This window comes from Anolis sagrei, chromosome 6, assembly GCF_037176765.1.
Source record: "Anolis sagrei isolate rAnoSag1 chromosome 6, rAnoSag1.mat, whole genome shotgun sequence".
NCBI lineage: Eukaryota > Metazoa > Chordata > Lepidosauria > Squamata > Dactyloidae > Anolis > Anolis sagrei.
In genome coordinates this window covers 114,031,535-114,048,750 of record NC_090026.1, presented here as the reverse complement: position 1 = coordinate 114,048,750, position 17,216 = coordinate 114,031,535, and positions in this window count along the sequence as shown.

The window sequence follows — 17,216 nt, the reverse complement described above, 5'->3', positions numbered from 1 at the left end:
TTCCAATGCAACAACAGCTCCCAACACTGCACAGCTCCCAATGCTGCTTTACATTTTGAATAGAATAATATTCCTTTCTCTCATGAATGGTTGGCAGTAATGTATGACTGGTTAATGGTTTAGTATGTCTGTACAAATATAATTGCTGGTGTTTGCACATCTCCTTGGCAATTGACGACAAATGCATGTCAAAATTTGGAGGAGGAGCAATTTCCCATTCTAGCAGAGCCTAAATGATGTAAAATTGGATCTGAGCTACCTTTGTGCTTTGCCTCCTTGACTTATGTTTTACCTGGTGCCAACACCGGAGGCCCATTCATTGCTTTCTCCAGCAGGTTGAGGCAGATCCAGAGAAAACAGCTTTGCCTTTGTTGAAGTCATTACCTTTTAGTCTTCCCATGTACACACCTGCTTCTGGTGTCTTTCTATGCAACACATGTGTCATGCAAATGAGGTGGCGCCAAATCCTACCTGTCATATCTGTGGTGATTTGTTCCAGTCGGAACACCTGTGCCTCTTTGAGGTTCTCTCTTTCTCATTCAGGATGTGATGTGTTAATTTCATGACTACATTCTCACACTTGTCTGATCTGTTCCTTTGTTCTGACCTGTGACATCTCTACAAGAAGCAACGACTGTTTTCTTCTTAGAGGGTTACAGAGCTCCAAATTTCAGGAGTCTTTCATATTGGCTTTTGATATCAAACTGCTATGTTTCTGCAGTGCCGATGGTCTCTGGGTGAGTGAATAATTTGTTAAGTCCAGGAAAAGCCTTGGTCTCCTAACAGCTGTGTGATCACCAGGCCATGACCAGAATCCTATCTCATGTGGTGGGGCAGAACATTATGTAGTCCCATGTCCCTTCTTTTGGAGGAACAAAGTTAAGAAAAGCATGATAACCACTAGACAACACTAAGGGCCAGCTAACACCTACCAACAAAGGATTCCTCCAGGCAGGAAGCAGCCAGGCTTTGAAGCTGCAAGGCATTCAGTACTCATCAAGGTGACCAACTGCAACATTCACACTTGCCTCAAACAGTCCAGAGTTCTTTCTCCCACCCTGGACATTCCACAGATATATATAAACCCCACTTGCCTAGTTTCCAACAGACCTCACAACCTCTGAGGATGCCTGCCATAGATGTGGGCAAAACGTCAGGAGATAATGTTTCTGGAACATGGCCATGCAGCCTGGAAAACTTCCAGCAGCCCATGATAACCATGTTTAAATATTTGAAAGTTTGTCATAGTGAGAAGAGAGTAAACTTTTTTTTTTATGCTGCTCTGGACACAGGGACACGGAGGAATCAATTCAAACTACTGGGGGGGGGGGGATATTCCACTTAAACATTAGGAAGAACTTCCTGGTGGTAAGAGCTATTTGAAAGTGGAATATGCTGCCACTGAGTGTTGAGGATCTCCTTCTCTGGAGGTTTTTAAGCAGATGACCAATCTGCTTCTGGGTCTAGTCATGGAAATCTCATGTTTTTTGCTTTTTCTGGTGATTACTTCTGAGTTTACAGAGAATTGTATTTGGCCACCCTCCCGTTTGCTGCGGAAGCTCCTGGAATAAAGGTACTGTCTGGATGGGCCTTCAAGCTGCTGAAGGAAAAATCGCAGGATTGATATAATGTCTAAACATTTAATGTTTAATGTTATGTCTGAGGGTTTATGTAATTTTAATTGATTTTAATTTTAGAGTTATATGTTACTATTTTTAGATACGTAATGTATTTGCTTTTATATAGATGTGAAGCATTGAAAAGTTTGCCAATTATGTTGTACACCACTTTGAGTCCGACTAGGGGTGAGAAAAGTGGTATAGAAATGCAGTAAATAAATATATAAATAAACATTGGCTTTTGGCTGCAAACACAGAATACGTGTTTTGTCATCTCGGAGAAAGCATATAGAGTGAGTTCTCGGTATCCACTTAGGTTTGCTTCCAGGACTCAGGGGTGCTTTGAATGCGATTTTCCTGCTTCTTGGCAGGGGGTTGGACTGGATGGCCACGAGGTCTCTTCCAATTTAATGATTCTATGACTCTTCATGGATACCAATATTCATGAGAGCTCATTCCGTCATTTGCAATGGTAATCCCTATTACAAAATAGCAAAATCAACGTTTACTTTTTGAAATTGTAGAAGGGAATATTTTTGAGATGTGGTTGGTTGAATGTGTAGGTGCAGAATCTGTAAGTCCTTAGGGCCAACTGTACATAGGCATAACCCCAGGTTACACACATATGCATCACCAATGGCACTCTGGACTATGTCATCCTGAAAAACCTTTCATCTGCAAATTCCTAATTATCACATAGCTGCTGAATGAATGGATCCCCTGTCTTGAGTATTTCTCTCATCAATTTAAATCACAATTCCTCCAAAGATAGATGGAATAGTGACAAGGTTTCTTTCTTGCTTGCTTGACTCATATCCCAAAGGAAGTGTTTATTCAATCTATACGTGATTTCGGGGCTTGGAGCCAGGCACTCCCAAAGACTAAGCCTGGTTATGAGGTGATTCATTCCGGTGCCTTGAGCAAGTCTGCTTTGTAATTCAAAGTTCCCATTTTTAAATTTCCAATCTGATGGTATTTTGAAGTTGTCTAGAACTGGTAACAGGAAAAATTTGAGTGAAGCACCAGCCCGGGAGGGGGGTGGGCAGCAGCTGTCTCCTGTTTGACCTTTTTGACTTTCATCATTGTTGTAATAAAAGGCAGAACCGTGTTTGGAAAGGTAGTCAGTGGCTTGGGCAATCTGGGATTTTTAAGTACAGTCAGTACTCAGCATTCACTATGTTTAGTGGCACAAGAACCCCTGTGAAAGTAGGAATACAGTGAATTGAAAGAACACTTTTTTAAACCTTAGAAAACACCTCTCTAGGGATCTCTAAGGCAGTGTTTCGCAACCTACCTAATGCCTCGACCCCATAATACCATTCCGCATATTGTGGTGACCCCCAACCATAAAATTATTTTTGTTACTACTTCATAACTGTAATTTTGCTACTTTTATGAACCGTACTGTAATTAATCTGATATGCAGAATGTATTTTCATTCACTGGACCAAATCTGGCACAAATACTAATATGCCCAAATTTGAATACTGGTGGAGGGGGGGGGGGGGGTTGATTTTGTCATTTGAGAGTTGTAGTTGTTGGGAGTTGTAGTTCACCTACAATCAAACAGCATTCTGAACTCCACCAACCATGGAATTGAACCAAACTTGGCACACAGCACTCCCATGACCAACAGAAAATACTGGAAGGGTTTGGTGGGCATTGCCCTTGAGTTTTGGAGTTGTAGTTCACCTACATCCAGGGAGCACTGTGGACTCAAACAATGATGGATCTGGACCAAACTTGGCACACATCCTCAATATGCCCAAATGTGAACACTGGTGGAGTTTGGGGAAAATAAATCTTGACATTTGGGAGTTGTGATTGCTGGGATTTATAGTTCACCTACAATCAAAGAGCATTCTGAACCCCACCATTGATAGAATTAGGCCAAACTTCCCACACAGAACCCCCATGACCAACAGAAAATACTGTGTTTTCTGATGGTCTTTGGCAACCACTCTGACCCCCCCCTCACAACCCCCCCAAGGGTTCTGACCCCCAGGTCAGGGGGACATGAGAGAAGCCTCCCACAAGGATGGTAAAACATCAAAACATCCGGGCGTCCCCTGGGCAACGTCCTTACAGACAGGCAATTCTGTCACACCAGATGTGACTTGCAGTTTCCCAAGTCACTCCTGACACGGAAAAAAAAGTGTCAACACTGGAATGATGCAGTTTTAGGACCCTATTCCCATATTTTCTTTGTGCATTAAATGTACAGCTAAATAACAGGGAAACCTGAAAAATGAATTGTATGTGATTACATAATGCAAAAAGCAGTGAGATCAGTCATGGTTAAACAGCTGGAAGCATGTACCCTAGTCCTCATACAATAATGTTCAAAGCTGCTTTAGAGAAGAACCCCACATTTTGTGGGTTGCAGTTTGGCATCCTTGAAGTGACTGGAATGACCTTGAAGGAGCTGGGGGTGGTGACGGCCGACAGGGAGCTCTGGCGTGGGCTGGTCCATGAGGTCACAAAGAGTCGGAGATGACTGAACGAATGAACAACAACAAGTTTGTCAGCATGCAAACATGAACGATAAAAGGTTCTTGGCAGAAACATTATCCTTTCAGTTATATCCGAGTTATTGGCTATAGTGGCTTTATGTAATCAGTTGGTTGTGTACCCATTGCAAAATGGACTTTAGTGTAAACCATGGGTTTTGCACTAGCAAGCAGAGAGCGCACTCCAATTAAAACGGCTCCCACTCCTGCAAATGAGAGGCCCGCAGCCTTCAATTAATGTCCCGGGAGCTGAACTCTTACAGCCTTATGTGGTTAGTGAATTATAGGATAGAAAAAAAATACATGAGAGAAAAGTCTAAAGATGATGTACAATTTTGGCCTGGATAACTTTTGGAGTGAAAAGCTAGTTAGCTATACATTAAACCATAGGTTAAGGAATGCTCAACTTTCTGCATATTGCAGCTTTTTCTAGCATGGTTAAAAATATACACGCGTCCGTAGCCGCTTTGATGGGTTTCATATAAAAGACAATAACAAGCTCTCCTCTTTCATAGTTGCCCTTCATTTTGTAAGCTCCAGTGTGTCCAAACGGTTATATTACTGCATCTGTTAACAATTTGGTTCGGTTTGTGTGTGTCTCTGCGAGTGGCCAGCAATCTTATGGGTCTCCCAAACCTCACATGAGCTACGAGAAACCATGAAATACTGTTAAGCATTGCAAAATAAATGCCTTTAGATACCTAAGTATGATTCTGAAAGTAAATCGCAAGAGCAAAAACCAATATGCTATGAACTGAGCACTCCTCCCTCTGACTTGCTAGGTGGTCTTGAACCATCAATTGAATAATAGTAATCTATACATTCCCTCAAGATGCCTGTCTTTAAAGCAGATGCAGCAATCACTTCCTATGATTCAGAATTCAAGAAACGGACTGAAACTGTTGGATATTTGAAGAGCAAGATCACAAAGTGTTTTGTCCTTCCGTATTCCCACACTTGAAATCCAGCAAAGCTTGAAAGGGCTACATGTTTGGACTAGCATTCCCAGAATCCTCTGCCTTGACAGTACCTACAGAAACTTCCAAAGTGGATGCATCTTCAAAAATGGAGGAATTCTGAATGCGATGTAAGTTTCTTTGCATGTATCCTTTCCTTAACATGGACCTGTTGCAATAAAAGACCTAAAGGATCATATTAATTAACTTGTATATCAGGTAGATTAGTTCTAAATTATAATAGTAACTCAGACATCACCTTATGATCTACAACAAATGAACTTTCAGACCGTAAACTCATTGTTTCAATCAGAATGGCTCTTAATAGTAAGGAAAAAGCCCAGACATGTTGCCTACCACAGGGATGGGGAAGGTCCTCAGATGTTGGAAAAAACTTTTGTTCCTGTCACCCAATGGTGCAATGGGTTAAATCCTTGTGTCAGCAGGACTGAAGACCAATATGTCGGTGGTTCGAATCTGGGGAGAGCGTGGATGAGCTCCCTCTGTTAGCTCCAGCTTCCCATGCTGGGACATGAGAAAACCCTCCCACAAGGATGATAAAATATCTGGGTGTCCCCTGCGCAACGTCCTTGCAGATGGCCAATTCTCTCACACCAGAAGCAACTTGCAGTTTCTCAAGTCACTTCTGACACAAAAGAAAAAATCCTTGACTGTTGGCTATAATAACCAACGGTTTATGGGAATTGTAGTATTGTAATACAAGGAAGCACTTCTACTTGATAGAAATCCAACTCAGTTATAGACAATGGGAGTTATAAAGGAGCTAAAGTAGTGATTCCCAACCGGTGGTCTGTGGATCACCAGTGATCCCCAAGAACTAAAATATGGTCAGCGGCCTCAGCATTATTACACCATTGCAACAAAAGTGACTGGTATTGCAAAACCCTCTTATAATGCCGAGGCTTAATAAATATGGTTTTCTGTGGGTGAGTAGATGGCAACTACTGAATGGCTTATGTTCTGTATCAGAAACTAGAGCTGATGTGGCATATCCAATGCACTTCAAAACGAATCAGCACCCCAAATAAACAAACTGAATCTAAAGTTGTCTAAAAACTGATTCGTAACCCTTTTGGTACTAATGTTGGAGAGTGGTCCCTGGTCAAAGTGCTCCCTGGTTAAGTGGTCAAAAAAAGGTTGGGAACTACTGCACTAAAGAGTCAAACTAGGCAAAACTTTTATTGCATGTTGTCTAGTTGATTTGGCAACTGCTAAATTATATCTGTGTGCTAATTTTCCTCACCTATATAGATTGCATTTAGCAGGCATGGCTATGGAATTGATCCTGGAGTTTAAACACAGGCTTAATTTGCAAGCCTGGACACTAAATCATGCCTGAGAAAACACTGTTCTGGAACAAAAATAACTTAACTGTGAATTATATACAGGACCTCTTAATGTCTAATTTAACCCCAATAATTTTTCTTTAGATGAGCTGTTCTGGTAAAATAGAATATTTCCTAAATACAAGTCAGCAAGTTATTAAATCCATACCAAAATAATATCCATAGTGTATCTCCATAAGCGAAAAATGTTTATTGACTCAGGGGCTTACTGTTTCCTGTGAATGGAGTGAAAATTGCCAATTAACAACTTAATTCAGAGTTCAAATATAATCAGCCTGACCTTCATTTGAAGGGGGGAAACCTGTGAAGTTCAAAAGAGAGCCGACAAGCACTAATTTGTGTAGTGCATTAAAATATTGTTAGCAGTGTAAGATCAATATGATTCCCGGCCTTTCAGATGAAATGTGTGGGTTTCTTATCCTATAGAAACAAAATTTGACAGCTATGCGGGTTAAAAACTCATCACAGGAAGAGTTCAAGTGTTATATTATATCTCTTAACTATAAAGAACATCACATTGTCCCCAATTTGTCTGGTTTTTCAAGATAGCAGTCTGCTGCATTATTTTTGTTGGCTTTTCGTAATGCTCATAAATAAATGCTGAAAATGCACGTATCACTGACAAATTTATCTGCAGGTCCATGTGCAGTCATGCTTTTGTACACGGACAGCTCACCTCCAGGAGTAGCATTAATGAGAAACAAGTTCAGAGCTTGGCTGTGTGTAAACATATATAGTCAGCCCTCCATATCCGCTGTTTCTGTATCCACAGATTCAACCATCCACAGCTTGAATTGATTCCCTCCACTCCTTCAATCCAAAAAGCAAATTTTGATTTTGGCATTTGAAATAAGGGGCACCACTTTACTATACCATTGTAGATAGCAGGACTTGAGCATTAATGTTGGTATTCATGAGAAAGTCCTGGAACCAAACCCCAAGGCCTCCTCTGTTTATGTGGTTATATCCCTTCAAGTCATTTACAATTGTAAATTTACAATTTACAATTTTATGTCAAGCTTAAGGTGATCCTATAAGAAGAATTTTAGGGCAGGATTTTTTCAGAAGGGGTTTGCCATTATATTTCAGCTAAATTCAGCTGAAAGGAATTTTGTTTATAATTTGATGGGGGCGGGGAATCTCCAAGCTCATACTTCATCATTCAACTCACTGCACCATAGAGATAGCTCGGAGAGCTGTCTCAGATAGATAGATAGATAGATAGATAGATAGATAGATAGATAGATAATCCAAAACCACTGGAGATGCTCAGCCTACAGGAGTACTAACAAAACTGGTGAGAGTGGCAAGCAAAACATAAAATAAAATTTAAAAACCAGGACCTGAGACTGACAGCTTGAGACCATTTCATCAGCATTTTATTTATCGTGTCAGTGGCAACCAGACCATTGTATTAAATTTCTAACAGAACAAAACAAACAAACAGATAAAAAAAATACAGAGTTTGCAAACTTGGTAGTTGATTAATCATCAGCATTAATCTGTTACCACTCCAGTATCAGCCCTGAGTCCCTTCAGGAAGAGAGGGAGGGTTACAAATAATAATAATAATAATAATAATAATAATAATAATAATAATAATCAGTATACAGTCAGTTATAATTTCTGTAAGTGTTGGTTAGAAATGTTTAGGCGAAACATGGCATTTATTCATAGTCCTGTGTGGTTGAACATACAGAGCAACCTTATGTTGGGTTTATTTGAAAACAATACTATTATCTAGCTGCATCTTCCCCATTTTTTGTATCTGAGACCTGTGCAGCTTCCTTGAGCTGCTTTGGACTACAGCTACCAGTACTATCAAGAGTAGACAGAAGAGATGGATGTGGAGTTTTGAGAAACTAAGGGCCCGTTCAGACAGTACCTTTATTGTGGTATCTACCGCAATAAAGGAGGGGCAGTCCAGACAACATTCTGGACAGTCCTGAATTAATTCGCCACAAACCAGGAAAACCCTCATCAAATGAAAATTATGTCCCCCAAATGAATGATTTTACTTCAATCAAGAAAATCCTGTGAAATGCATGCGGTCACCTTAAATCAACAGCCACATTCACACGTATACAATTTCCAGCACTGCAGAGAGCAGGGCATCGAACGTAAATCACACCTAAAACTTTTCTTTGATCTGTTTGTTTTCCCTTGATAAATATGTCTGCTTCTTTTCTTTTGATCCCAACATTATTTTGAAAGGTTTCACTGAAGCCTTACATTACTACAGTGCTGAAAATTGCAGTGAAATGTCACTTGGGAGGCACGGATCCTATTTGGGGAGCAAAGTTCTCATCCTCGCCCCAACAGCACACCTAACTGGACATACACGTCTGGTTTTGAAAAGAACAGGCCCGTAGCCAGGATTTTGTTTCGAGGGGGGGGGGGGCTGAGTTTGGTTCAGGGGGGCTGAGTTTGGTTCGGGGGGGGGGGCTGAGTCTGAGTGAAAAAGGGTCTACCCTAGCAAACCTTTTGTATCGTTACCCCAATACCCCCATGCATATGGGATATATTGAGTATAGTGATCAGATCATGATATGAATAAATATAGCAGTTTAAATAATGCACCAATAAGGCCTTCTCGTGGATGGACCATCATCAGAATTTGGGGGGGGGGGGCTGAAGTCCCCAAGCCTCCCCCCCCCCCACTACATGCCTGGAAAAGAAGATTATTCAGTGTTAAGCTATTTTAAAAAGTGGATCACATGAAGTTTTCTGGAGATGCAGTTGTTCATCTCCCTGCTTTTAAAACCCCGTAGCAAAACGGTGTTCTGTGTGGGCAGTTTGTGATAGAAAGAAAGATTCAGCTATCTGTAGCTCTTTACCAAGATGCTCCACCAAACTGCTGAGATATAATAAATCAGTGAACTGTGAATACATTAAGCTACCTGTGTTTATGTTTTTGCTGTTCTGTATTCATCCCTTAGATCTCTCACCACCACCATTTCTGGCTATAAAGGCTAGGACTGCCTGCAGTACCTTGTTATGATTAGAGTTTGGAAATAGAAATGGTTGTTTTCAATTCACTTCTAACGGCAGTGAGGTAAGAGGTGCTGGGGAAAAGCATACAAAACTCAGCAGGGAAAAAGGGGATGGATCAGGGCATAACTTTATTGTAGTGTGCTCTCATGTTAGATATTTCCAATTTATAGCAAACCTAGGGGGAACCTAAAAAGCTGTTTTCTAAGGCCGAGAATGTGTGATTTGTCTAGGGTCTATCAGCTGGTTTTTATAGCAGAGTGAGTATTCGAATCCTGGTTTTGAGAGTCATATTGTGACAAATGACTATGTCTCTGGCAACAGATGGGTAGCAAATTAAGAACATTGTCCCTTACCATCATTTTTTTTTTGTCGAATTGTCAAATTTTGACTGTTGCAGTGATTTAAAAGTTTAGTTGAACATTTAGAAATATCTAACAACTACCATGTCAGGCTACACAAAGAAGCCATTGAAATCCACAATAATGTGGATTTCAATTTCAACAGAAAGGAAGAAACCATGAAAATGAACAAACTCTGTCTACCAGTATTTTAAAAAACTCTAAAATTATAACAGTAAATAAAGGACAAAACTCAAACACAGGGAAACTCCAGACAAGAAACAGCCAGGAACAGTAAATCACCTCTCAACAAAGGTTTTCACCAGGCAGGAACAAGCCACGCCTAAAAACTGTCAGGCCATCAAATGCTAATCAGAGTGGCTAATTGAAACATTCACACCTAGCTCCAACAGACAAGAGTTCTTTCTCCCACCCTGGACTTTCCACAGATATATAAACCCAATTCCATCCATGAAAGCCTTTGACAATACATTTAGAAATATAGTTTAGGAATCAACATGACTAAGAACACAGCAAGTGTTAACCATTTCCAATGCCCCACTCTCCACAATGTGAGACATTTGGGGACAGAAGGAATATTTTACGGGAGAGGAGCAGCATTATTCTTGGATTATGCTCTCATTTTCCTTCTTGCACCTACACTCTTGTGGTCTTGCCAATCACAATGAATCATGGTCTATCCAGATGCTCAAATGTAGTCATAGCCCACAACAGTATCCAAATATCGTTAACAAAACCATAAAACTCAGTTTTAGAAGAGTTGGTCAAAAAGAAGTTATAAACTTGACTCGAAACCATTTTTTTAAATGACAGACCTGGCAGGACTTAAAAGCTGAACCGTACAACATAAATATTGCATTTCAGAAATCTTATCTTGTTCTGTTTATTGTCAGATGCCTTCCTTCTGGTCTGCAAAATGCAGATATATTTACAGTACATGATATACTGTCATATAGGGTTTAGTTCAGCAGAAAGAGATATCTTATTTCATTGCATTTTCACAAATGTATCTCTGGAGCCACAACTATAGTCTGAAAAGAAAAGTTTAACGGAAAAAGAAGTAACCGAGAAGGGAAAGGGCTTGATAAAGAAATACATGATACTGGAATCGAAGATTTTATATAGAGTGGGACACAAAATAAAGATTTCAATAGCAAAATATATTTCCGTATTTCTATATTTGATAAAGACTTTACAGAGAAAATTGCTTAGATTTGAGGAGGTTACTGTAGCATGACTTGTTCAGTTTTGATGGATGAGTTTCAGGTCAGGTTGCTGTGAGTTTTCTGGGCTGTATGACCATGTATGGAAGTAAAGCCTGACTGCTCATTGGAGGAAAGGATATTAGAAGCAAAGATGAAGTACTATAGCCACATAATAAGAAGACAGGAAAGCTTGGAGAAGGCAGTGATGCCGGGGAAAATGGAAGGAAAAAGGAAGAGGGGCTGACCAAGAGCAATATGGATGGATAGTATCCTTGAAGTGACTGGTTTGACTTTGAAGGAACTGGGGGTGGCCACAGTAAATGGGGAGCTCTGGAGTGGGCTGGTCCATGAGATCATGAAGAGTCCAAAGTGATTGAACGAATAAACAACAACATGGCCATGTTCCAGAAGCATTCTCTCCTGATGTTTATTTAGCCCATATCTATGGTAGCCATCCTCTGAGGTTGTGAGGTCTCTTGGTAAGTAGTCAAGTGATGTTTATATATCTGTGGAATGTCCAGGGTGGGAGAAAGAACTCTTGTCTCCTTGAGTTTCAGGTTGTTCAATATGATATATGGACAAGTTGCTTTGAGAGTTCCTGAACTATAACTCCCATAATCTCTTATCACCTGCTATCTTTGCTGGGGCTGATGGGACTTCCAGTCTAACAATAAAGGATGGAGAGTCTCACACTGCTCATCCCTGATCCCATAGATGCAGGAGTTGGGTAGAAAAGGAATCACTTTTTTGTCTGACAAAACCCTGTGTCCTGAGTCCTTGAAAGTGTGAGGAAAGCTAGCAAGCTCTTCCACAGGAATAATAATAGCAATATCATAACTTTATTTTTATATCCCACCTCCATCTTCCTGAAGGGACTCGGGGCAGCTTACAAAGGGACCTGCCTAGAGAGCACAGAGTGAAAAACATAATACAAAACAATAAAAACAAACCAAAACCAAATAGAAACATATCACAATAAAACATAATAACTGAAGAGGAGTTGCACAAATGTCATGGTAAATTCTTAATTTGGGAAGACCCTAAGAAAATCCTAGCAATGCCTCCAGGGATGAATTTTTGGCTGGTTTGCTTTGCCCACATTGGCACTTGTTTACTATTGGAGACAATAAGTTAATTCTGTGGGCAGAGCAGAATTTTGCTCTGGAGCCAATATTTACACAGGAAATGATGTGCAGTTAACATTTTGGTGACTGCAAGGAAGCATCTCAATTAATTTTAGACATACATGCTTGAGCATGACATTTTAAAAAACTATTTTGAAAAAGAGTTTTGTCACTAATGTGCCAACAGCACCAGGCATAGGGACCCCAAAGATGTCATCATAACTTTGCTTGTGTGCTATGTTCCTAATATTTATGAGACCTGCTAAGCAGAGCTAGGGAGTTACTTTTTTGGTTTATAATTCCAGGGGCCATGCTGGGATTTGAGAAAATTGTACTCCAAAAAAAAAAAAAGTTTTCCAAGGTCTAGATCAGAGGCTAAATAAGGCTGCAGCATAATGACATTACTCTGTGAAACCTGTCTTTCTTTTCTCCCTTGCTGTTTCTGTAGCTGAAGAACTCTTTCCCTGAACACCTGCACAGCACTTAGAAAAACATTAAAGTCCATTTTGTGGAATGGGAACTGAGAATGAAGTAGTCACCTGATATGACTCCAACAGTGCTCAAGAACTCAGGAGCATGGTGAAAATTTAATTATAATGACCAGCCCTGAGTCTTCAGGCTATTTCTTCAGAGTGTAATATGATTCATCTCAACCTCCTGAAGTGTTTTGATGCAACAGGAGAGAGATGCCTACAACTGAGCTTCAATACACTGTTTTATCATCTTGTATGAATTGTTTTATTTGATTTCAGGAAAGCTATTAGACACTTATGTCGATATAGTATGACCCCCATACCTGTGGGATCATAACCCCCAGTTTCACCGATCCGCATCTGACAAAATATGTTCTCTCTACAAATTTCCTAGGTCCTTCAGACAATTCTATTGTATGCTTCTACCAGAAGTGACATTGGAAGAACTAGTAAACTTTTAGAGAAGATACCGCTCTAGGAATAGTATAATATCAGTGGCTCTCAATTTTTGTTTTGGACTCCAGGAGTTGTTGTTGTCATAGCTGGTAGGTTGACTAGGATTTCTGGGAGTTGATATCAAAAACACCTGGAGGACTAAAGCTTGAGAGCCAATTCCTCCAGCTTGACTTTATGCTAACATTTAACTGAAGTCATTTGTTTCAATAGGGTTCCCCCCCCCCCCATGGATACTTGTTTATGCACTACGTTCAGGAACATACCTTCCATGGATATTGAGGGTCATACTGCAGCTTAAATGTCTGTGTTGACATTAATATAAATATAGGAGCCCCCAGTGGCGCAAAGGACTCAAGACCAACAGATCAGAGGTTCAAATCTGGAGAGAGCGCAGATGAGCTCCCTCTGTCAGCTTCAGCTCCCTATGTGGGGACATGAGAGAAGCCTCCCACAAGGATGGTAAAACATCAAAACATCCAGGTGTCCCCTGGGCAATGTCCTTGCAGACGGCTAGTTCTCTCACACCAGAAGCGACTTGCAGTTTCTCAAGTTGCTTTTGGCGCAAACAAAAAATGAATATCAATAGGCATATATACTAAGGTCAACCCAATATGTTTGCACCTGACACAATGGCTCTCCTGTTGCCCATGTACAGCAGCTGACTGGACTTGGAACTGAGTCTAACATCAATACTGGCAACAAAATACCGTTCTCAGTTGCATGTGAGGTGGAGGGAACAAATAGCACCACTTGAGATGCATCTACCCTGTAGAATTAATGCAGTTTGACACCACATTAACTGCCATGGCCCAATGGAGTCATGGGAGTTGTCGTTTCACAAGATCTTTAGCTTTCTCTGCCAAAGTAGTTGTGGTTTGGTGAGTACTGGTGCTCCATCAAACTACAACTCCCAGGATTCCATAGCATTGAGTCATGTCAGTTAAAGTGATGTCAATCTGCATTAATTCTGCAATGTAAGTTGGCTCTACACCACCATGTAATGGAGTTTGGAACCCATATAATGCAGTGTAGACCCATATAATGCAGTGATGTAGATCCACCCATAGTGGCTCTGTCTTCTCCCATCAGATTCCTTTACTTAACATGAGACAGCTGTATTGTAATTGCAGTGCATTATTTCTGCTTTTGCCTTGCTGCCAAATGTCAAGGCTTGCTGGTATTCTTCTGCTGTAGAGACGTGGAGAATTCACATTTTTAGGCTGCAAATAACCTATTACTGATGCCCTGCCATGATATCATGTAGTAACCATTTTGTTTTGATAATGATCAAATACCAGGCATGATGTGGATATGTTTTCATTGATCCCCTGCCCTAGAAGACTCCTAAGAGAATGAGTGTGGCATAGGGATTTGATTATTGGGGTATGACTATGGTGACCAATGTTCAAATACTCACTAAGCAAAGGAAAATTATTTGGGTGACCTTCAGCAACTCATTCTCTCTGAGTCAAAGAGATATAAAGGCAAATCCCACAGAACAAACTTTGCCAACAAAACCCCTAGATTTTGGCCACACATTGAGATCATGAAAAAGGACAAGATTTCCAGACCACAAGTAAGAGACATCTGGCAACTCCCATTGGAAGTTTTGAGGCATATCCCACATTCAAAGGATCTTGTGCAGGAAAATTAGTTTCCACACACTCCAAACCCTGCTACTTGAGACTAAAAGGTACAGGCATTGAATGAAAATGGTTCTCAAACAATTTCACTGTGGGTTGTTGTGAGTATTCCAGGCTGTATGGACATGTTCCAGAAGCATTCTCTCCTGATGTTTCATCTGCATCTATGGCAGGCATCCTCAGAAGTTGTGAGGTCTGTTGGAAACTAGGAAAATTGAGTTATAGATCTCTGGAATGTCCAGGGTGGGAGAAAGAACTCTTGTCTGTCTGAGGCAGGTGTGAATGTTTCAATTGGCCACCTTGTTTAGCATTTAATGACCTAGCAGTTTCAAGTACTGACTTCTTACTGCCTGGGGGAATCCTTTGTTGGGAGGTGATTAGCTGTCCCTGATTGTTTCTTGTCTGGAGTTCCCCTGTTTTTGAGTGTTGTTCTTTATTTACTGTTATGATTTTAGAAGTTTTTTTTTTAATGCTGGTAGCCAGATTATGTTCATTTTCATGGTTTCTTCCTTTCTGTTGAAATTGTCCATATGCTTGTGGATTTCAATGGCTTCTCTGTGTAGCCTGACATAGTAGTTGTTAGAGTGGTCCAGCATTTCTGTGTTCTCAAATAATATGCTTCATGCAGGTTGGTTCATCAGGTGCTTCGGTATGGCTGACATCTCTGGTTGAAGTAGTCTGCAGTGTCTTTCATGTTCCTTGATTCGTGTTTGGGCAAAATGCTGCATTTGGTGGTCCCTATGTAGACTTGTCCATGGTATACAGTAGACTCCTGCGGAGGTGAGAGGATCCCTCTTTCACCGTGCTTATGTAAAAACCATCTATGGCCCTCCCAGGGACTGTTGTAAATACATCACAGTAAAAATCACCCAATCACCCAACCTTTGGTTAGTAGGGAATTTGTCATATCTTGCAGCCAATTAGTCATGACAAAAAAGAAAAAAGAAAAAATGGTTTCTGTAGAAAACCTCAGATATATATTTGCCACCCATGCCGAGACGTGTTTTTTTCATTAAGACTTATGATTAAGTGTGTGTGAAGTATTTCTAATTTGTATAAATCAGTAATCCTTGCCAATGTTACTCCCGATTACTATAATCTGCTATGTGAGGAATGTTTTATAGTTCATTCTCCTTGTGGACGCACTCAGAAAACATGCTTAATCTTTATGAGGTCCTTTTTCAAAAGTCAGTGCATGTGATGCCTGTTTGACACTGAAATAGTTATACACGCCACTTGCTGAAAAATATGCAGTTGTTTTGTCTTCAAAGACGCACTTTTGGGTCAAGATTTGGCAGGAATATAATTCTTCATCTGCTTGATTTGACACATCTTACTCCTTTGATTATTTATGTAACTGTAAACTGTTCCCAGGAGTTTATTAGAACTGGGTTTCAGTCGTGTAAACAGAGAAATGTAGTTTATCTGCTCAAAAGAAAAGGATGATAGTTGAAAAGTTTGTTCCAAGTTAAGTTTCTTTCATGTTTTATGCAGTTATATAAAATATTGAGAAAACAAGTAAAAAAAAAGTTTGACCCAGCTAAAGTTAGGGGAAATCTACTCTATAGTATTACTGTATGTTGAGATCACTTTGACTGCCATGGCTCAATGTTAAGAAACCACGAGAGCTCTAGTTTTGCAAGGTCTTTAACCATCTTCCATAGATCTATAGAATCATAGAGTTGGGACCTTGTGGGCCATCTAGTCCTACCCTTTGTCAAGAAGTAGGAAAATTGCATTCAAAGCACCCCTGACAGATGGCCATCCGGCCATCCAGCCTCTGCTTAAAAGCCTCCAAAAAAAGGAGCCTCCACCACATTCCGGGGCAGAGGATGCCATTGTTGAACAGCTCTCCCAGTCAGGAAGTGACAGAGTGCTGATAATTTAGTAAAGGTAAAGGTTTTCCCCTGTCCAGTTGTGTTCGACTCTGGAGCTTGGTGCTTATTTCCATTTCTAAGCTGAAGAGCTGGCATTGTCCGTAGACATCTCCAAGATCATGTGGCTGGCATGACTGCATGGAGTACCATTACCTTCCCACCAGAGCAGTACCTATTAATCTACTCACATTTGCATGTTTTCGAACTGCTAGATTGGCAGAAGCTGGGGCTAACAGTGGGAGCTCATGCTGCTCTCTGGATTCGAACTTGTGACCTTTAGGGGCTAACCCACTGTGCCACCGGGGGCTCCTTTACCAAATGCTTTACCAAACTACAATTCCCAGGATTCCATAGCATTGAACCATGTCAGTTTAAGTCGTGTCAAAAGACGTTAATTCTACAGTGTAGATATAGATGCACTTGTAGTTTGCAACAACAACTTGAATTCTATGCCTTTTCTCTTAGGAATCAGCCCTGTTCTCCTGAGCAGGACTTTGAAAATAAATATTCATTGGGCCATACTTTTTGTCAAAATGGCACCAATGGAGCAAGTTTGTTTCTTTGTATTGGATCACCTCACCACCTCTGAGGATGCTCGCCATAGATGCAGGCGAAACGTCAGGAGAGAATGCC